At 40.3% G+C, this 21,409-nt stretch overlaps 1 long non-coding RNA gene across 1 annotated transcript in view; it reads right to left on the bottom strand.

Moving 5' to 3' along the window:
• LOC122797328 overlaps window positions 1-21,409 on the bottom strand; it is a 139,861-nt gene that overhangs the window by 37,869 nt on the left and 80,583 nt on the right. The window contains exon 2 of the long non-coding RNA XR_006364073.1: window positions 7,746-8,669. This is a non-coding gene — a long non-coding RNA (uncharacterized LOC122797328). The remainder of the gene's footprint in view (window positions 1-7,745; window positions 8,670-21,409) is intronic.

The raw sequence follows: 21,409 nt of genomic DNA, 5'->3' as shown, positions 1-21,409 counted from the left end.
AAAGAAAAACAGCCAAGGATTCAAAAGATAACCACAAAGCCTTCTTTAGCTATGTCAAGAATCAAAGTGGCAACTCGCAAGATATGCTCTGAGTTAGTGTCAATTAGCACAAAATATACTGAACCTACTGATATTGCCAACATCCTGGCAGATAGATTCAGTGCAAACTTCACCTCCCTCTTGCCTTCAAAAGGGTCCACAACAATACTGGAAATGTGTAGTATCCCAGAAATCACAGAAGCACAGGTGAAAGCCCTTTCAAAAGCCAAAAACACAGCATCAATGGGGCCAGATGGTGACCCAGGCTGCATCTTGCATGAACTACAGAACGAACTAACCTCCCACCTAAACATGTTGTTCAACCTCAGCCTCTCCACAGGCTACGTGCCCATAGAATGATGCACAGCAACATTTATTCTGCTCCACAAAGGAGGGGCCACAACTGACCCTGGTAACTATCGCCCCATAAGCCTGACTAGCCTGGTCTGCAAGGCTATGGAGCGCATCATCATGGAACTCATTAACAAAGACATTGGGAACCTCCAAACACTTGACCCGACCCAGTTCGGCTTTGTTAAGGGCAGATCATGCCTACTAAACCTGGTTGACTTCTTTGAGACAGTCACCAAGGCCATAGATGAGGGAAAGGTGGTTCACACAGCCTACCTTGATCTCGCCAAGGCGTTCAACACCATTCCTCACTCAGGTATTATAGAAAAACTCACCAGCCTGAACACAAATCCCTACGTCACAAGATGGGTTGCCAACTGGCTTACAGACAGAACTCACACGGTAAGAATACCGGGCTACAGATCCGAATCTAAACCAGTCACAAGTGGTGTCCCACAAGGCTCGGTTCTGGGACCCCTACTGTTCGGCATAAGTACAGGCAAACACAGGAGGACTATGGCTAATCAAGTTTGCCGATGGCTGCAAACTGGGAGCCATAATTAACTCTCCGGCTGACATGGACATCCTTCAAAAAGGCCTTAATGAGACAGACACCTGGTGTCAAAGTCATGGCCTCAAGCTAAATGCCAAAAAAATGCATAGTCATCCCATTTGGGAAAAACAAAACACCCACGAATTACCACATAGGCGGCAGCCCCCTTAATACTGAAGAGGTAATAAGAGATCTGTGGACCCAGGTAGATAGTAATCTCTCCTTTGACAATCATACTGCCAAAGTAGTTAGGAAATCCTTCTATGTGGCCCATCTAATTATGAACAGGTTCGCATCTAGAAATAAAGAGGTTATAGTGCCCCCCTACTCATCACTCATCAGACCCATCATAGAGTACAATGCCCCATTTGGGATGTACCTCACAAGACACTTACAACAGCTGGAAAGACCAGAAAAGTACCTCACCAAGAGGATTACTGGCCTCAAATATATGTCCTATGCAGCCCGACTGAAAAAACTCCAGCTGTACTCAGTGGCGTATCGCTTACTCAGAGGTGATCTCTGCCTGACTTACAAAGCCATGTCCAACTCAGAATTGATGGACATGCTCCACCTAAAGAAATCAAAGTCACTGTGAGCCACGTGCTCTAGTGAGTTAACCTCACCACAACAATAAATAGAACATGCTGGAGGGATATATTCCTGTCACAGAGACTCCCTATGCTTTGGAACAAAATTCCTAACTACATTAGGCAGAACCCCTCACTAACACTCTTCAAGAGAAACCGTGACAAGTGGATGGGTAACAGAAAATACACCCCTGGGATCACTTCATTGGCTCTGCTTGACAGAGGTTCAGTTAATTAATCAATGGGCCGGCAAAAGCCAACACACTCTGGCTAGGCTTAAAAATGCCCTTGGGCAGATAGCCTAGTACCTACCTATGAACCTAATGATTGCCCACAACCTGAATACCTCCAGACACAGCTGTTTGAACACAGGATGTGTATGTCATTCTTGATGTCTGTGATGTAAATAATGGACAGGAAAGAGCCTAGCAGACAGCCCTGATATACAGACCTGATCACTGGACTCAAGATACAGATTACTTCACCATTTCAACATATTCAGATGTCACCAATCTGATCCAGTGGTCTATCCACTTGGTGATATAGGTGTTTATGGCCACTTCTGACAGTGTTGACTGAATACCTCAGTGGAAATTTATGTGAAATGCCTTGACCTGGTCAAGTTCCACAGGATAATAGTGTTGTCATCATGCATGCCCCAGATGACTTCTTTGAGAGCATCTGACAGATGTAACAGACATGGATGTATCATTAACAAATCACACGTCATTTACACACAGCAGGGATATTACCAGTGTCCATTTAGAAAAGGCCCATAATTACATATTTGTCTACCTTTCAGAGGAGGACAGTCAGGATGTGTCTATACATGCAAGCATCAGGTGCTGCCCACCCCCACACACACACACTCACACACACGTTGATGTACACCCTTCTATGGGAAGATATTCTATCTGGAGGGTGTGTTGAAGTGTGTATCCAACCGTGGCAGGAAGGTGCATATTCTACAGTCACACTATAGGCGATCTGTGATGCTGTCACAGCTCACTGATTCTGTGCGATAGGCCTGAATGAAAGTAAGACAGCACATATCACCTCTCTTGATATGGCCTATGGTTTGGACACAATCCCCCACTCAGGTATCACTGAGAAACTTTCCCAGCTGGTGATTAACCCTTACATCACTAGATGGTTAAATTAGCTAACTGACAGAACACATACTGTGAAAGTTGATGAATCAACCTCTACCAGTAGAGCTGTCACCATTGGCATACCCCAAGGATCTGTGCCAGGCCGTTTACTGTTTGGACTCTATTTCTCAACAGTCCAGGCTAAAGTATACATCCTACCATGTTTTCTGGTTATTGCATACTGGGTGCAATCACCGAGTCCACCAATGATGTTAATATATTACAGGAGGGCCTAACATGGACAAATGATTGGTGCCAAAACCAAATGGTCTACAAATAAATGCAAAATTGTGTCATTATGTTTGCCTTCTGCAAAGTAGAATTCCCTACTAATTACAGCACTGACAACACCACACCTATGCTCAAACCTAGTGGATCAAGACCTGGGAACACATGTAGAGAGCAATCTGAACTTCGACCACCAAGTTTCTACAGTGGTATCGAAAGGCTACAGCATGCAACTCATAAGTCAGGCCATCTTATCCAGATCCGAAGATATTATAAACAGCACTGTACTTGACCCACATCAGAACACAAGTATAGTGCTCCCTTTTGCATGTACCTCACCAGACACCTGCAGCAGCTGGAGAGAACACCAAGAAAATAAAGGGCCTACAAACCATGCCATGATGTATGTTGGTAGACTGAAAGCCCTGTTACTGTAATCTGTATCATACAGGATGAGGGGAATTGTACCTGACCTACAGGCCAGTCTTTGACTCTGCCTTAATGGAAATATGGCACATCTGCAAATCCTGCAAATCAGCTGTAGCTGATGACATTAGCAGAGCCTGGTGAGAGGAAGACAGCAATAGCAGTGTGCTCCAGGCTGGTGTAAAATGCTCTCTCTAATGGCAAGCAAGTGCACAAATACACACCACTTGACTGCAGTGAGAAAAGAACCCCTACCCAAGTACACTGACTAGAAAACTCTATTTAAGGCAAACTCCACAGCAGAAGTCTGACTTGGTGTGTGTCAGACAACAGTATATAGGTAATGACATCTGTAGTATCTGGCAAGGAGAAGATGATAATGGCAGTGTCCCACAGGAAAATGCTCTCTCTGTCAAGCACGTGCGTGCACGCGCACACACACACACACACACACACACACACACACACACACACACACACACACCAGTTGACTGCAGTGAGAACAGAACCTCTACTTAAGTGCACTGACTAGAGAACTCAGTATTTTACACAAACGCCGTGGCACAAGTCTGATTTTTACAAGGCAGCAAGACAAGTTATAGCAGATTACATCAGCAGTGGATGTTGGAGAGAAGATGATGGGAAGACTGCATAAAATAGATAGCTAGCCATGTCCAACTGTTAAGATAATAAAGTTGTGCATGTGCAATGTGTAATATTTGGTGGTTGTGTTTCCAATTTGCAGGTATACCATAAGAGACAGCTTTACAAACTACATGCAAACAGATGTCCACATTACTACAAGTATTGGAAAATCTGAATGTGTATTGTCGTTATAAATATGTGTATGGTATATAAGACAATGTTTATTTATTTCTGTAGTGTAATTGATATATTTGTGAACAAGTACTGAAAGACCAAGGTTGGTGTGCATGGGGAAGGTAATGGCTGCACTGTAAAATATGTATTTTCTTACATAGTGCATTCACGTGGTTTGTTTCTACATGTAATTTCATGGCATGAGCACTAAATGGACAGTAAACCAAAGTAATACGTGCTATTGTCAATTTTGCATGGTGCACCACCGAGCAACAGGTTTGTGAAATGGTTGTCAAAGTGTTTGCACATGCAAGATACACATTTCTACTGCTTTTCCTGTTTGCACACAGTTAAGCAGTGTGCAAACATGAGCCTCATTGCTAAAATTATGACATTTTTCAGTACTGAGTGTATGAAACACCTACTACTTAGCTGACTCTGAGGCAGCAGGTATAAAAACAGTGACACATTTCTTTTGGAGCCCAGATGATATAGGATTCAAATCCAGGTGTATATAACACTTTTAAATTAGTAGTGATAGGGCAATTAAATCACTCTTTACACTACATTCACCATGTGTTCGTGTGTGCTAATGTAGCACAGCATGTTTAAGTGGTATTGCATGGAGATAACCCCACCACAGAAGAGCAGTTCACCGTTTGGCACACAGAGGCTAAAAACTGAAGGGCTCCATTGGTTATATTGTTACTTGAGAGTTTTGTGTGATTCTATTTTTGGACCAGATTATAGGTGTTAAAATGGGGTAGAGAAAACAGTGAAATGGGATGGCAAGCTGGGGAAGAACAAAGGGAAAGCAATATAGGAATGTGCAGGAGGGAGGTTGGAAAGAATCATAGCTATCAATTTCAACAGTGTAAAATAATATGTACAGAATATTAGCTGAAAGCCAGCAAATCTGGGACCCAACTTGGAAATACTGCCTCTGCTGCCCCTGCATTACCTGCATGCTCAGGTAAAACTACCCCAGCATCTGGTACTGTAGTACCATTCTGGATTACTGGCAAAGGTGGGGATTTTTTTGACCCCCACAAAGAGGGATGACAAAAATGCAATCATGTTGTATAGCCAACTGGACCAAAAAAGTGTGTCAAGAAGAAGTGTGAAATGGAGAGCTATGTATGGGATGACATTTTTTTTGTGGGACAAGTGCCCTTTTTTAAACATTTTAGTAAGCGAGAAATGTTGGGTAAGGGGTGCATTTCTAGGTCAAGTAAGCTGGGTAGGTGAGGAAGCAAATGCAAACAAATATGACAAACAAGACAAGACATGTGAATGGTGAGGAACACAAAAGGTTGGGGACCATACCTCTCAACCTGGAAACTTCAAAATTCTGGACAAAGGCCCCTGAAAAACAGATACAAATCTGTATGCTGATTAACATAAAATGTGCTTACTTAATTACAGAGCCCCACCTACTCCAGTGGGATTGTGGGATACCAACTTTCAAATGCAAACTAAAGAACAGACAACCAAAATGTGGCCCCAGAGTCCCCCTGCAACCATTCCAATGCCCCATTACCTGGCTATTTCACCTCATTTACCATAAACACTAATGTGCATACCGCTTTACTTCTACAATGATTATTTGGATTTTATTTTACATTTTATAGCACAATGCACAAACATGAATAGACATCTGCTAAACAAAGCAATACTGTCTCACAATGAAAATTGACTTAGCATTAAAACTTCTCTGACCTTGAAACTCACATTCATTGAAACAGCACTGAAACCCACGCCACATCCAAAGAAAATGCATCTGCTCAGTGGTGGATAAAGATTACCTTTGGGCTGTTTTCAAATCATAGGCCCATTGCACACGAAACAAGAAATATGCATGTGTTCTTTTGATATACCTTCCTGACTTTATTAAATCATTTTCCTTGTATAATACAGCACACTTGTTAGACTTAGAGCGCATTTTAATTTTTCCAGTAAGCAATGAAACAAAAATGCATGAACCAATAATGACAAAACTGCCCAATTAAAACATTTCCATCATAAAAGTGTACTTACACACACACATATATATATATATATATATATATAAAACTTCATATAAATAGAATGACAGCAGTGTAAGCCATGGGCATCTTGCACAGCTTCTCGAACTTATTTTCAATTTCAGTTTCTTGCTCGACTTACTCTGATTTATGTTATCAGACCAACTCAATATCTGTAAATGCACAACAAAATAAACTAGGTGAACTGCAAGTTTTAAAACTTCCAATTTTTAGTCCAAGTACTGACAGAACCTCTACTACAGTCATCCTGAAGCATCAAAACTATCACTGTAATCCAGGTACTGTTAACTGGTCACTCTTGCCTTTTCACTGTATGCAGTGGAAAAATATGTGTTTTATTCTGAATACTGGAAAGTGTACTGTACTTGTTTAAAATATTTTTCTTATAATGCAGCACAGAACATAATAATTCTGATTTTCTGTTCCTGAACTTGGTTAATTATATTTTTTGCTCTTTCCACTGAGGCACATATGCCCTTGTGCATGACACTTTTGCACTTCTATTGTATTTGTAGCTACACTCTTGACTTGTTACATCCACCCCCTTTAAAAGTACAACACACTGCAGTATCAGCAAAGCATCTCTATACTGTGGGACTAAAACCCACAGCCTTCTGCATCAAAAGCAAGCATTTAACCTGTTATGCTATTAACAATGCAAGCAGACTCAGCATAAGCAACACTAAACTTCTCTTCTCAGTTCCTTCTAAAATCCACTTGACACTGACCTGTATCTCTCAACTTTGCAGCACAAGAAATCTGGAAAAAGCCAAAATTTATTGTGGGGGGATCCCAAAAACCAGGGACACATTTTAAACATTGCTTGTATAATTTTGGAAAGTTGCTAGAATAAAACGTTATACCACCATGCATTTCACTGCCAAGTCTTGAATCCAGGACCCTGTGCACTGCAGGCAGAGCAACATACCACTATGCCAAATCAGCAGTTTTCTGAAAGACAGGAAGACTGAACCTTATATGGTTATCATTTAGTGAATTCAGTTCTCACTCTTCACCATAGTTCTCAACCTCTTAGCACAAAACACCTGGACAAAGCCAATAATGGTGGAATGCAGCCCAGAAAATGGGGTAAATTTAAAAATACTGATCTTATAAACTTAGAAAATTGCTAGAATAAAAGGTTTGTGTTACCATGTATTTTCTGAAGAATATGAAGTCTGAAATTCAAATGCCTGTCATTTAGTGAATTCAATCCACTGATTTTCCACAAAAATTCAGAAAACCACAGATTTTATGAGGAACAGAACAAAAATAAGTGGTGGGTGGTAGGTAGGGAATTTAGGCTCTTGTTACCTGGACTCAAGGTACAAGGTTTGACCCTGAGTACCTGTAGCCACCAAATATATTCATCTGGGGCATTTTACACACACACACACACACACACACACACACACACACACACACACACACACACACACACACACAGCAGCTTAATACAATAAATAACCATCACTCCTCAGCAGTATAATACAATGACCAAACAGCTTTAATACAATAAATAATCATCAGTGCAACATAATACCTCCTCAGTCTTGCTTGCACTTTTCCTTCCATTAACAGCCTCATGGCTTGTTCGGTTCCTGGAAGTTCAACCACCATTAACAGCTAATTGCTCCATTCCTGCTTGCAGCTACATTCACTTGTTCCATTCCTGCTTGCAGCTTTGTTCAATTGTTCCATTCCTGCTTGCAGCTACATTCAACAGCCTCGCTGCTTGGCTGGAGCAGCCGGAAATGCACACAAGTTATGCTGTTGAGCCCTTGATCTCAATTCCGACAGGATGGCAGGCCATTTCACGGAGTTGCCATCATCAGACATGTGATGATGTCAGCTCAAAAAATTGAAAAAGGATTTAAAATAAAAAAGTTGGGAAATCCGGAAATTAAGGGGTGCCACTCAGGAATCGTGACACCTCATATTATTTGGACCTCAAAATTGGTAAAAATTGAGTAATTTAGTATAGCTGGGGGGTGTTGGGGACACCAAGATTGGGAGAAAGGGAGGGAGCAGTGCAAGCCCATTCCCATCAAACATGGGGACAGTGAGAATTTAGTCCTCGTCTGCAGGACTATCATCACTGTCCCCTTATTCCACTTGCTGCTGGAGTGCTTGATGTCTTCTCCTCCTATGGGCCATGCATACAGCAATAGTGCTGTGCATGAGCCTCTGCATCAACCCTGGCATCTGTTGGTAGGTGATTAAATCATCTCCTCCAGTTCTCATGCAGGGTACCACAGCACCAGCTGCCAGGGTAGTGCTACCTGTGGATGCAGGTAGTGCAGGGGCAGCAGAGGCAGTACTGTCAGGTTGGGTCCCAGATGTGCTGGATATCTGTGCCACAGCTGGTATAGTGGGCTCAGGCTGAACCAATGTGATGGTAAACTGTACTGTGAAGCATTTAGTAATTTGTTACAGATGGATAAGATGGAGACATTTTGATGACATACTAGAAAATAAAAAAGAGAAGGTTTGGGTTGAGAGAAAAAAAAAACAGATAAAATTAATACCATCATATCTGACATAAATGCATTATCAAAATACTACTTTATCTGAGGTTTTACATTTAAGTACACTTCCTAACAACTATAAACTATAACTATGGATTGCTCAAAGTAATCCTTTCACTGTGCAGATATCACACATACGCTTGGTCCAATTGTACAAATTAAAGTCAATAGCAGGGTATTATGCCACTTGTGTAGAATTTAATGTAATATTAATAAAGAATTGCAGTATTTTATACTTATTACTCATGGCATTTGAACCCATAACCTCTGACTACAGTCTTAACTCCTAAAGTTGGCTTCTGCTACAGACTGATGCATGCATACTTGCTTTTACACTTAGGAGATGCATGCTTACTTTCTACTACTGCATAGAAAAGAAAACACTTTTCTTTATATTTTAAAGCTACAATGACACTTCTCTTCTGCTGCATATATACCACTTGCTTCCATCAGTCTCTCTAGACTATCAACATGGGCCTGCCTATTTGCAGTTTTTCAGAATTAGCTGTGAAAAGAAAAGAAGAGCATAATGTATATCAGGATTGCCTATATTTAGCTTTCTATAGATTATAAATTATCTTTATTAGCATACTTACACAACTGTGGGATGTTGCTAGTTTGAAACTCATCCAACCACCAGTTGAATGTATCCCTCTTGCACCTTTTTGGGTCATTAAAGTGGTGTCTACACTGTTCTCCAGTGCATGGGATGCCAGCTGCACTGGCTACAGCCTTGGCCAAACTATTCCAAGCCTCAGACTTGTACTTGGAGCCGATATATTCCCCTGCAAATGCCTTTGGTTGTGCTGCTTTACCAGGAGTCCAATAAAGATTCTGAACTCCCGAATACCCCCACCTCTGCACCCTAAACTGAGCACCTTCCCCTCTAACATCAGACATGTCTAATCACAAAGCAGTGCAATAGCAAATAATATTTTCCCACTAATTCTTGTCATCCCATTTACTGGTAGCATGCAAACCCATGCAATGATGCCAACCACATTTGCATGATGTTGAGCAGACAGCAACAGTGCCACACAGGCAGGAAAGCAGTTCTGGAAACTGGGAGGTTAATCTGACACTTGGCATTAGTTTAAGGGCCTATTAGGTGATTTCACTTTAGAGACATGTACTGAGGGCATAAATTTCATGCTCTGACATGTTTGGATTGGCTTTATACACCAACAAAATTGATTCTTACAGTGTGGGATCATGCATATTCATAAGGCACAAACATTTTCTTCTACAGTGGTGATTCCCCATCTTTTCCACAAAAGAAGTGCTTCTCAGGCATATTCATAAATTATTTATAAAGACAGATGACAGACTGAGGTGTTAACCATGTATGTGTGTGACCTGACAAGGTCATTGTATACACATTCATTTGTGCAGTTGTCTTACTTAGGTGTGAAGGCCATCTATGTCCAGATGGCAGAATTATTATACTTACAGAAACAAAGTAGACAGTAAACCCTCAGTCATACACCAGAACCTTCAAAATAAATTAAGGGCGTCTTATCCTGCATACATATAATTCACATCAGCTCCAATGCTATGCACAGTTATTATTTATAATTAAGTATGAATTTTTATAGGTAATATTTAATATAATGTGAAATGGAACAACAGTAAAAATGTCTGGAATTTCCTGTATTACAACTCAAGACCATGTGTATGGCAGCCTAAACTTATACCCGTTGCCGCAGAAATACTGAAATAAAACTTGGATATTATCCTGTTCATTACTATAAACTGAAATGTCACAACAGTATAATAAGTTGCACTTCCTACATTAGAACCCAGGACCATCTGTATTACAGCCATACATTTACACCTGCTGCCACAGGAATAGTTAAATAACAGTTGGATATTTCCCTGTTCATTATTAACTTCTGTGTGTTAACCACCACACAGTACCCATTACTGTGTTTGCATGGTGCCCAACACACAGATGACACAATGTATCTGTTTTGAAACTGCTGACCGTCTGCTTCCTCTCTGCAGGTGTTCAATGACTGCGGGTGTTGGGAAAGCTTGCTAGACACCACACAACATCATTTAATGGTGGTGTGCGAGGGGAAAAATAAATAAAGCAAAAAATGCAACAATGTATCCTTTCTAACATTCACAATGTATACGCCCTCTGTAGATGTTCCATCTGCCTCCTGTGTGGGCCATTAGTCCAGATTTGTGCATTGTTAAATGCTGAGCAAATGAGATAAGCAAAGCTAAACATGAAATTTACTGGGTTTCTCCATTTCTGCTGTTTACACTAAGCCATGCACTGCAAAAATACTGGCCATAACAGATACATAAATAAGGAAAATTAGGAGAAAGAAATCTATTAAATAAACACTACAAAATGTATGTTGGTACAAATGAAATATTTTTACACAAGTCTGGATTTGAACTCGCACTCCAATGAACCTTCAAAACACAGTAAGGGTGTATTATCCATCTTTGCCACGGAAACAGCTTTGCAGCAAAGAATGAAAATCATTGTGCATACAAGCAACTGCAACATCATCCACAGTATTAACACAACATATGACAGTTGTACACTTCTGAGTTGTTTGTACATGTATTAATTTCAGATATAGTGCACTGAGTGATCACACAAATATTTATGACTACCGCTTGCAGAAATACAGCTCTGTCTTATCTCTGTCTGTTACTCATTCTTCTCTTATCTGAGCAGTAATCTTGAGACATGCAATCTGTAAGGCATTCTGCATCATTGTCCTTAAAATATGTGAGGATATTAAATGACAATATACAGCTGTCAATAAATGAAGGGGAAATTGGATGTTACTGAACAGAAACTGAAAATTGTGCTGCTGACATATTTAAAACCTTGATACAATTACTTCTGTGCTTATTAAGTCTAACCTAGCTGACACACTCACTGGAGGTAAGGGAGTCTGAATTGCTGTTGTGTTTTCCTTCTCCCTACCAGTAATCATTCACAGTTGCAATCCATTAGCAACAAACACTGAGGGAGTGCCTGCACTACATTTACATCAGCTACTCGGAGCCAAGTATTTGGGATTCAACAATTCTAATGAATTCATACATCATTTTTCACCTTTATCATGCTCACAGAGCCCTGAAACTAAACTATAAGAAGGGAACTGTGAGCTAGGGAACATGAAGGTGAGGAGATTTGTTTATGTGGATAACACAAAAGAAGATACTACTTTGGGATTTATCTGCACAGAAGGCTACTAACTTTGATAAGGTATGATTGAATTTTTCAGTTATATATTGGATATGCCCACATCACTACAAAAACAATATATATATATATATATATATATATATATATATATATATATATATATATATACATATACATACATACACACATCTGCTCAACTGACACTTGTGCGAAAGGCAGATTTCCAGGTTTCATAATGTAGGAAATTGTTGTACTGAATCTGCAATGACAAAACTCTGTTCCAGTTTTATGTCCAGAGAGGCAAATGGGTTTTTGCACAAAAACTCCCGGAAATAGCAAATGTCAAACTCCAATTTTACTATGTTCGACATTAGGGGGAAAAGTTATTTCAAATTTCAACATTTAAGTTTGGTATTCGAACACTCGCACAAATGTGTTTCAACATATTTATGGTAAACAATATAAATATGCATTAGGAAATGCTACTTTTATCTGTATGCATTTCTTAGAAGTTTACTGATGGCATGGGCATTTTTGTCAGGGCATTTTAGTTTCTCAGATGCACAGCCTTAGCTGTCATCACAAGTGCTAATGTTACAACTGTTTTTCTCTTTAAACTTCTCTATTGTCATTTCATTGAAATGTAAATGTCCTATATTGTCAATGACACAGGGGTGTTAGCCTTCTAGGACGGCCCACAGACACCTCTAGGGGAGTGTACACCATAGATAGAGGTGACTGGCAACTGCACAAAATTGAATGTTCTGTTGTAAATGTGTACATGTTTTTGCGACAGCTTGATTTATAGCACTCTTAGCAGTTCACTGATAGTTTGTTAGCAAAATGTATAATTTATCTCTTTTGGGGATGGGGGAGCAAAGTTCCATTTGTGTGTTGGCACAAACAAAATTGTTTGTACAGAGGTTTGCTTTGCTATTGTTACTGTCCTTGTTTTCAATCCAATCTTGCTTTATGTGTGACTGTAAAATGTTACAACCACATAAATCCTTTTTTATATCTGAATATCTTGACTGTTTCTGTTTCTCCAGTGGGTAATATTGAAAATCTACCTTTTATATGTTATATCTAAGCAGGACTTTTATTTATGGGATACTTATGTGCATTATCTTTCTTTTGTGTTTTATATCACCGAAGACTATGGCACCCAGGTGTCCCAATTCCTGCAAACTCTCCTTCAGTGACCCTGACAATGAATTGATTGTCGAAGCATTTGGGTGACATGGTGCCTTTCTGCTTGAGAGAGGACGTGGGGCTATGCCTGGCAGAATGCAAATCTGGCAGCAAATACTGGCTGATGTAAATGCAGTAGGTGGCCAGCGCAGGACATATGATCAGGTGTCTCATGGGGCCACTGAAATTATTTCACTGGCCCAGAGGACAGCAGCTGCAGTGGCCTGTGAATTGATGGCTACTGGGGGGCCTGTTACACAGCCATCATGGACACCAAATGAAGAGTTCCTCCCCACTGTCAGAGATCCAGAGAGCTTAGTGGAAAGTGCACAAAAGCATGTGATTGATGTTGGTGCTGCTGTTTCAGGGAGGACAAATATGTCCCAGGAAGAGCTTCTGAGTAGGCTTACCTATCTCAATTGTTAAATACTTCTTGTATAGTAAAATATTGACAGCAATACATAAGTTCTGTTTAACATTATTTTTTGGGGACAGTTATAGATTAAAAATATTGACAGCAATACATGAGTTCTGTTTAACATTATTTTTTTGGGGGGACAGTTATACATTGATACAGTTAGCAACACATTCTAGTTGATTACACATGGGCTTGGGTTGACATGTCATCCAAGTTTTTGTTAAAAGTATTAATAGACATATAAAAGGCAAAAAGTTTTAATCCTGTGTTACTGTGAACTGTGATGATGGTGTCCTTACCTTTTGCTTAACTTCTTCCAGGACCATCCTCCATATGAACCATAGAATCATCTGCACGTGGTAATCCAAATGTTTTTATGTCAGTACTGATGAGCAGTTCTCATAAATATTTATTTTATCCATATGAGTCATGTGGGTGTCAGGACTGTTGTGTATATTGCTGTACTGTCTGCAACAGTGGTACCACTGTTAGTTTGTTAGCATATATTGGACTATAGTAGTGCAGATATTCATTTATTTCCTGTGTTTGTTGCTTATTATCACAGGTGATCCTGACAGTGAAGTGTAGGACTCTTACCACCTGATGTCAGAGCATTGTCAGACTCTGCTGATTATGGTGGTCAAACACAGACACAGCCTGGGGGTGCACAGGTTGAATCTGACACAGAGGTTGTCATTCAGCCATCCCCTGTAATTCCATCAGATGCAGCCAGTAGGCCTACACCAAACAATTGCAGTGACTCCTCAGATACTGGACAGGTTGAAGGTGAGATGCTCAATCAGGGTAGTGTGGTTACTGTGGCTTCAGTGCCTGCTGACTCTGGCCATAGACAAAGTGTGGGTGAGGTGCCTTGCAGGAGGGTTTTTAGGGGTGCTCAGAGGAGGTCTGCTGTCCATCCTCCACCTGTTCGAGGTTTGTCTTCCTTTGCCACTCGATGCATATTTAGGGCCACCATGGAGGTGCAGGCATGTTCCGAAAGGTCCTGCAGAGAAATGCTTAGGGTTGCAGATGTGGCACAGGCTGACGTGAGTGACTGCCTCCACCGTGTTGCTGATTCAATAGATTGGATGAATGAAAAGTTGGAATGGGTGGTGTCTGTGAAGGAACATCTGCTGGGAGGGGGACAGCATCCACATGAGCATAGGTCAGCTACATTATCTGATGTTAGTCAACATGGCCATGCCCGATCATGTTCTCATTATGGCACTACTTCCACTGCTCTGTCACAGGTTCAGGTGTCCACACCCAGATGTGGCAGGCCATGAAGTCATGGTCCTGGGCATCCTTGTGAAGAGAGCTCATCTAGCAGACATCAGTCAAGTTCAGGTAGTAGCACTGCACCTGACTGTGGGGATGGATGTGTCAGTGTGACTCCTGGCAGAGCCAGTTCTCATGGCTGGGTATGATGAACTGCCACTTCCATCATGCATGTCTCACACCTGTCCAACATACCAAGATGTAGAGCTAGCAGAGCTTGGCTGTGTTCTTGCAGACACTAACACACCAATTTCACCTGGCAGGCACATACAGACACTAACACACCAATTTCACCTGGCAGGCACATACAGACACACACACAACACTTACATGGTTCAGTCATGAGGCTTAAAGCTCATGCTGTCTCAGTGGCCATTTGTTACTTTATCCAAATATCCACATTCACCAACCTTTTGTATCAGCCTACGCTTCCTGCCCCCACAAACACCCTGTGCAAGTGATAACTGTGCCATATCCCTGTTTTCTATCTTTTGGATTCAGGGATACACAAGCTTGGTGTCTGATGCTCCAGGTACATAGCTGACTTAGTGCTTAGTATATCTGTGCTTGTGATGTTATTTTGCTAATTATACTTATTTTACATTTGTTGACCAGGAGTGCCCAACTGAGCCAAAGCCCTTTTTCAGCTCAATCATCTCTGTGTCACTGCTGGACAGAGGCACAGCAAACTAATGGATATAGTATTCTAATAACCTATGAACCTATGAGGCCAAAGGAGAAAAGCTACAGGCATATAATACAGAACAATTTAACAATAACATTTAGACATTCAATATTAGAGAATGAGAGTAATCCAGGAATTTTTTGATTTACAATAATCATTACTTTCCATGTATTTTGGTCTTACAAAGTTTGACAGTTGACAGAATCAAAACAGTTTTTGTGTCAGTATTTGCAAGAATCTTCTGATGGTTATGAAGTCTGAAACTGAAATGTGTCATTAATTTTTTTACTTCTCTCTTTAATGCTTTGCCAATACCAAAGTGCGAGGCCAAAGTAAGGACATTATGTGACCATCTGTACTTTTGTGAGGTATGAATGTGTGAATCTTTGATGTCCGAGGCCTATTACTTGCTAGAGAGCACATGTATTCACATAAGTCTCTGCTGTCACATGTTGACGTCATCGCTGTACAAATCATCCTTTTACTTACTTACATTACCAAGTAACAACATGCAAGGATATGCCATTCATTTTTATTATTACACAATTTTGTTTTAATACTCCAGGTTTAACACTTGCCCTGTAAATCTAGCAGCTACTACAGTTTTAGTTTGGGGCTGAGTCTGACTGATGCTAGGAGTACACAGCAATTACATGGGTAGGTAAAGACTGCAAGTGTTGCCTGGCATCAATGTTACTATATGTATGTGGATAGGATAAAGGTTTCAGCCCCTTAGGTGGTGAGCGAGTGTGCTATGCTTTGCTTCTTAGCCAATGCAAAGGTGAGCATGCCTACATCTGCCTACACCCACAGCAGCTGCTGCTTCCCCCTCTGACTCCTTATCTCCATGTGGCTGTGCTGACCTTGCCATTGGTGGTAGGATATGTGCCCCTTCCCTTTGTTGATCCTGCTGAAGCTGTTTTCTCAAGATGATGTTGTGAAGCATGGGACAGCCAATGAAGATTTCAGTACATGCATGTGGATTATACTGCTGGGCTTCCCCAGATGTATGTAGGTACAGGAATCATGGTTTCAGCAGCCCAAACACACACAGTATGTTCTGGTTTGAGCATGTGCCTCATTATGGCATTCTTCAGCAGGTACATGTGCATTTCTGAAGGGCGTCATCAGCCATGGTTCCAGTGCATAACCTGCATCCTCCAGTAAATGACCTGGGGAATATCACCCCTAGTGAACATCTGCTATATTTGGGCGGTGTGCCAGATATTCCAGCCATGGTAACTGCCTGGGTTGGCAGTACACACATTCAAGATGATTCCCTTAGTGTTACACACAACTTGGCAGTTAATGGAGTGGAAGCCCTTTCTATTTATGTAGACCCTTCCCTGTTCCCTGGGTGGTACCTTGGCTTCTATATGTGTACAATCTATGGCATCCAGTACTTCAGGGTAGTGTGCTACAGGATAGAACTCCTGCATATATGTGACCCTATCCTAAGGAGTACAGGGAAAATATAGGTGGTCACTGGTATGTTGCAGCATAACATTCAAAAACTGATGGAGGATCCTGGATGCTGATTGTCCTGTTTGTCTCTGTAAGGTTCCAGTAGCTAAAATTCTTAAGGCTACATATACCTTTGTCTTCACTGGTACTGCTTCCCCTTTGTTTGCTCTGGGTCTGAGTTGAGGACAACAGAGGTCACAGAGTTCCTGTAGTGTCTCTCTATCCACTCTGTAGCACTCTACAATATCCACATCATGCACAATGGGGTCTGAAAACTCTTCTCCTTCTTGGTCTTGGTCTATTAGCAGCAGCAGCATAGACTTCAGCCTGTTGCACATACACATGAATTAAAAAACAGCAGCCCCTAACATTGTTTCTGTGTAGACTCCTTTCATTGGCTGCATTCCAATAGGTTTTGGAATTCACAAGGAAAACCAGCACTGAGTCTACACGGTTGCTTTATAGCTTGTTGAATAGCTCCTCCATCTTGGATTAGTTGATTAGCACACAATTCAGCTGCTTATGCTGTAATTAGCAAGCCACAGTGTTTATCATGGTTGTATGGCTCTAACCACCATGTAGAGCTACTTGGTGAATACAAAACAGTGTGCGACTGTGTGCAACACACACATGGTCTTACGGGACCACGTAGGATTTACCAAATCTGCCCTAGAACTTTATATAACAACTAATTCTATTAAGGGGGGGAAGAGGGGAGACTATTGCAGCAGGGCAGAATTTGAATATCTACTGTTATGGTAAGAGCAGCTTGGAATACTGTTAAAAGTTCATTAGCAAACTACCTGTGCCACACAGCAGCCATGGCTACAATAGACACTACTGCAGAAAGCCGAATGTGTTTTATGTAAAGGACAGAAAGTCCAAAGCCCCTCAACCCTCGAAAAGAAAAAAAAAGCTTGGCAGAAGAAGAACTCCAGTCCTATTTAACAGATTTTGTTTATTATTTACCTTACATTCTTCATTAGCAGCTGCAATGGGAGACTTCACAGCACCAGTAAGGATCCCCTCCAAAGGTGAAAGGTGTTATGGGGCATAATCGGGAGTGCTACCACATGGAAGGCTGGTAGTGAAACAAGCTTTTATCATGAAATGAACGTTTTTATTTAACTGTAAAATAAAAGCTCCAACACAGAAACAATAGCAGGCAATAAAACTAAAGTTTTAATAGAACAAAACAAAGGAGGTTAGCACTTTTGACACTAAGCAGTGCTTCTTCATACCATACAAGTAGAAACATCACAGCAGCATGTACAGTAAAGGCAATTAACCATTTACAGATAGGAATACAGATCATTAAAAGACATCGCTATCTAGAACCTTAACTTCTAAAAGTGGGGAAGATCTCCGGCTTTCAGAAAAGGCTTTAAAGAAACTTTACTATTTAATCCAGGAAATGTATCGGCTTATAAACGTATGATTTCTAAAATTACCCTGATATGGACTTTCTCCAGCTTCTACTACATTAAACCTAAAACTATGTGTTGGACCACATTCTAACGTATGCTTAGCCAAGGTAATTCCAACATTACCCATATGAGTATTATAAATATGTTCCCTTATCCTCAAAAAAGGGACAATTAGTCTTGCCTACATAAAAACCCTTGCACGCTGTGTAGGAAGCCAGGCAGACTATATTAGCTGTGCGACAATCTGCTGACACACTAAGCTTGTAAGGAACCTTGGTGGTAGGATGAACAAATATATTGGATGCATTGATATAGAAACAAAAAATACATCTATGACATCTCTTAGTGCCTCACGTATCACGATTAACTGTAGTGGGAGTATAATCCATTCTAAAACACAGCTGTATCATAACAGATTTTCTACTCTTATATCTAATCTGAGGTCTAACCCCTACCACATTCCCTATTTTATCATCTCCCTGAAGGATAGTACAATTAGTACTTATGACTATGTATCACCTCAATGTCACTGGTATAAGGTAATGTAATAGGTGCTGTATTACGTTCATTAATACCCGATCCACAACTAACTGCATCACTCCCCTAAGTACTATGAGTACCCTGCAAGTCAACTTTAGAAAAATAGGGTCTTGCTCTCACACCTACTACTCACTGCTTCCTTACAAGCATCTTCCATTTCTTTAGGTTTATATCCTCTCTCCTGAAATTCAGTTCTCAGAGTGGAAAGGTCTTTTGAATCTACGGTGGTACAGCAGTAGAGTTGTTACCTCACAGCAAGAGGTTCTCCTGTTCGATTCTCAGCTAGAGTGCCTTCTGTGTGGAGTCTGCATGTCCTCCCCACGGTCGAGTGACCTCCGAAAGACATGCGTGAATGGGCGTGCCTTCACTGAAGGTTGGGTAGTGGGCTGGCAACTTGGCACCATAAAAATCGACTGCCAATCATTAGCAGACTGGAGTTCTGCTGTGGCGACCCCTAACCGGAAAAAGCCGAAAAGACAAACAGATTGGACAGGTCTTTTAAAAAATCCTTCATCTCAGTTATTTAACCTAGGCATGCATAGGGTTTGACTCTTCAGGATATTTCCAGAAATGTAAAGTGGATGCATACTCTGTCACTGTAAGACCACATTGCGGCTACAGGATTTCCTATAGAACCCTGTATTCAAATGCCCACTGCCATCCTTCACAATACTCACATCAAGAAAGTCTACTGAAACTAATGAATGATGAGCCTTAAACATTAAAAAGGGAGCAGTGGTGTGCAAATATTCTAAAATCTTTTGAAACTGTATATATGATCCTCTCCACAGCAAAATTATGTCATCCACCAACCTTCTATAAAATAAAACATGTTCCATAAAGACATTCCCTCGAAAAACAAACTGCTGTTCCCAAAAAGCTAAAACCATATTGGCATTGCTATTTTCACGTGAAATGCATGTGCCCATAGCTACACCTGTCTTCTGTATAAACTTAGTGAAAACTTTTTATGATGATGAGATGATGGTGCTGCAGATGATATAAAGCTGCAGATGCAGCTTCTGCTTGCTGTTTGCTGAAACCAAAGTCTGATTAATTCACTGAACTTTGCAGACTAACTTTTTCAGCACTGCATTAACTCATTCACTTCAATGGAGCTCAGGAAGTTTGCACAGTAACTTTCAATGGGCGGAGCCTAAACCTTTTCACAGAACCAAATTATGTCCTCACACTTGAAACAAATGCTCTTATTTCGGGAATCGTAAGGATTATTAAAGAAGTATAAATGGCAAACTCTACAGCACAAACTGTTTTTATAGTGGTAGTATTCTTTAAGTTCTATGTCTTAAACTGAATTTTATAAGTCACAGTAAACACAGTAACTATTAATTTGTAATATTCTGCAAACAACTTACAATATCTCATCAAGCACTCAAGTTACACACACTGTCAGCAGCATTTTATTCATCTAGTTCAGAGCTTTCATATGAGGCTAAAAAGTTCTGTTTGTGTTATTTGTTTTTTGAGATATTTAGAAAAATTTGAAAAATATATATATATAAATTAATATAATAAAAACATTACTTAATATCTATTTACCTGCATGAGGCAGAGGTCAAATATTAATGCAGTTGAGTTTGCTATTGTGTAAGCTTTGAGATGAAATCTTTTAAAACCTTGTACATAGCATGGTTTTGAAATTATTGATGCAAATATGAACAAACAATATTTGACACCTAGAGGCATCAGTAGGAGTTAACTGCAGATGCACCTAGAGGCGTCACTCAGACGTACAGTACTAATAAAATAATTTGTCTATATAACAAGACAACACATATGATAATGTCACAGTTTACAGTTTTTAATGTACCAGGTTTAACTTCTCAGGCAGCATAAATGATGCTCTCCAGTGTACTATATCTAGCAAAAACTCAGATCTAACATCATACACTTTCAATGTCTTATATACATTTTTTATGAAAGCAGTATTTGGAATCAAAGACAGTCTGATGCCATATAGTCTGTTCATTGTATTCGGTTTCAATGTGAATTATGTGACAATTTAGGGGGGGTTCCTGTGGGGAAATTGTTTTCTGTTTCCAACCGGTAGGGAGTTGTTTATTTCTGCACCTGGGTTTCTTAGCTGTAATTCTTTGAAGCTTGTGCCAGGCACAGAGCATTCTGTTATACATGCAGTTTATGTCTTCTCAGCTAAGAGCAATTTAACCCTTTAATGTATATATGCTAGCAAACAGAAATGTACATTCATCTAAGTGACTATATTTTTACATATATTCTAGCAAACAGAAGTGTACATGCGCTGTTATATATTACTACATATATATTCTAATAAACAGAGGTGTGTATGCACTGTTATAAATGTTTAAATATATGTCTAACAGTTCTCCCTTTTTGTTTTAAAGCATACAAAACAGTTTACGCCGATATATATTCTTTGGTCAGATTATAATTTTCATCATGATTTACAGAAAACACACTAGGAAACAAAACCTTTAGTTTTCTTTTGAGTAAGGTAA

Source organism: Protopterus annectens, chromosome 3.part0 (assembly GCF_019279795.1).
Source record: "Protopterus annectens isolate FY-2018-M chromosome 3.part0, PAN1.0, whole genome shotgun sequence".
Classification (NCBI taxonomy): domain Eukaryota; kingdom Metazoa; phylum Chordata; order Ceratodontiformes; family Protopteridae; genus Protopterus; species Protopterus annectens.
This window is presented reverse-complemented; position numbering and strand designations above follow the sequence as displayed.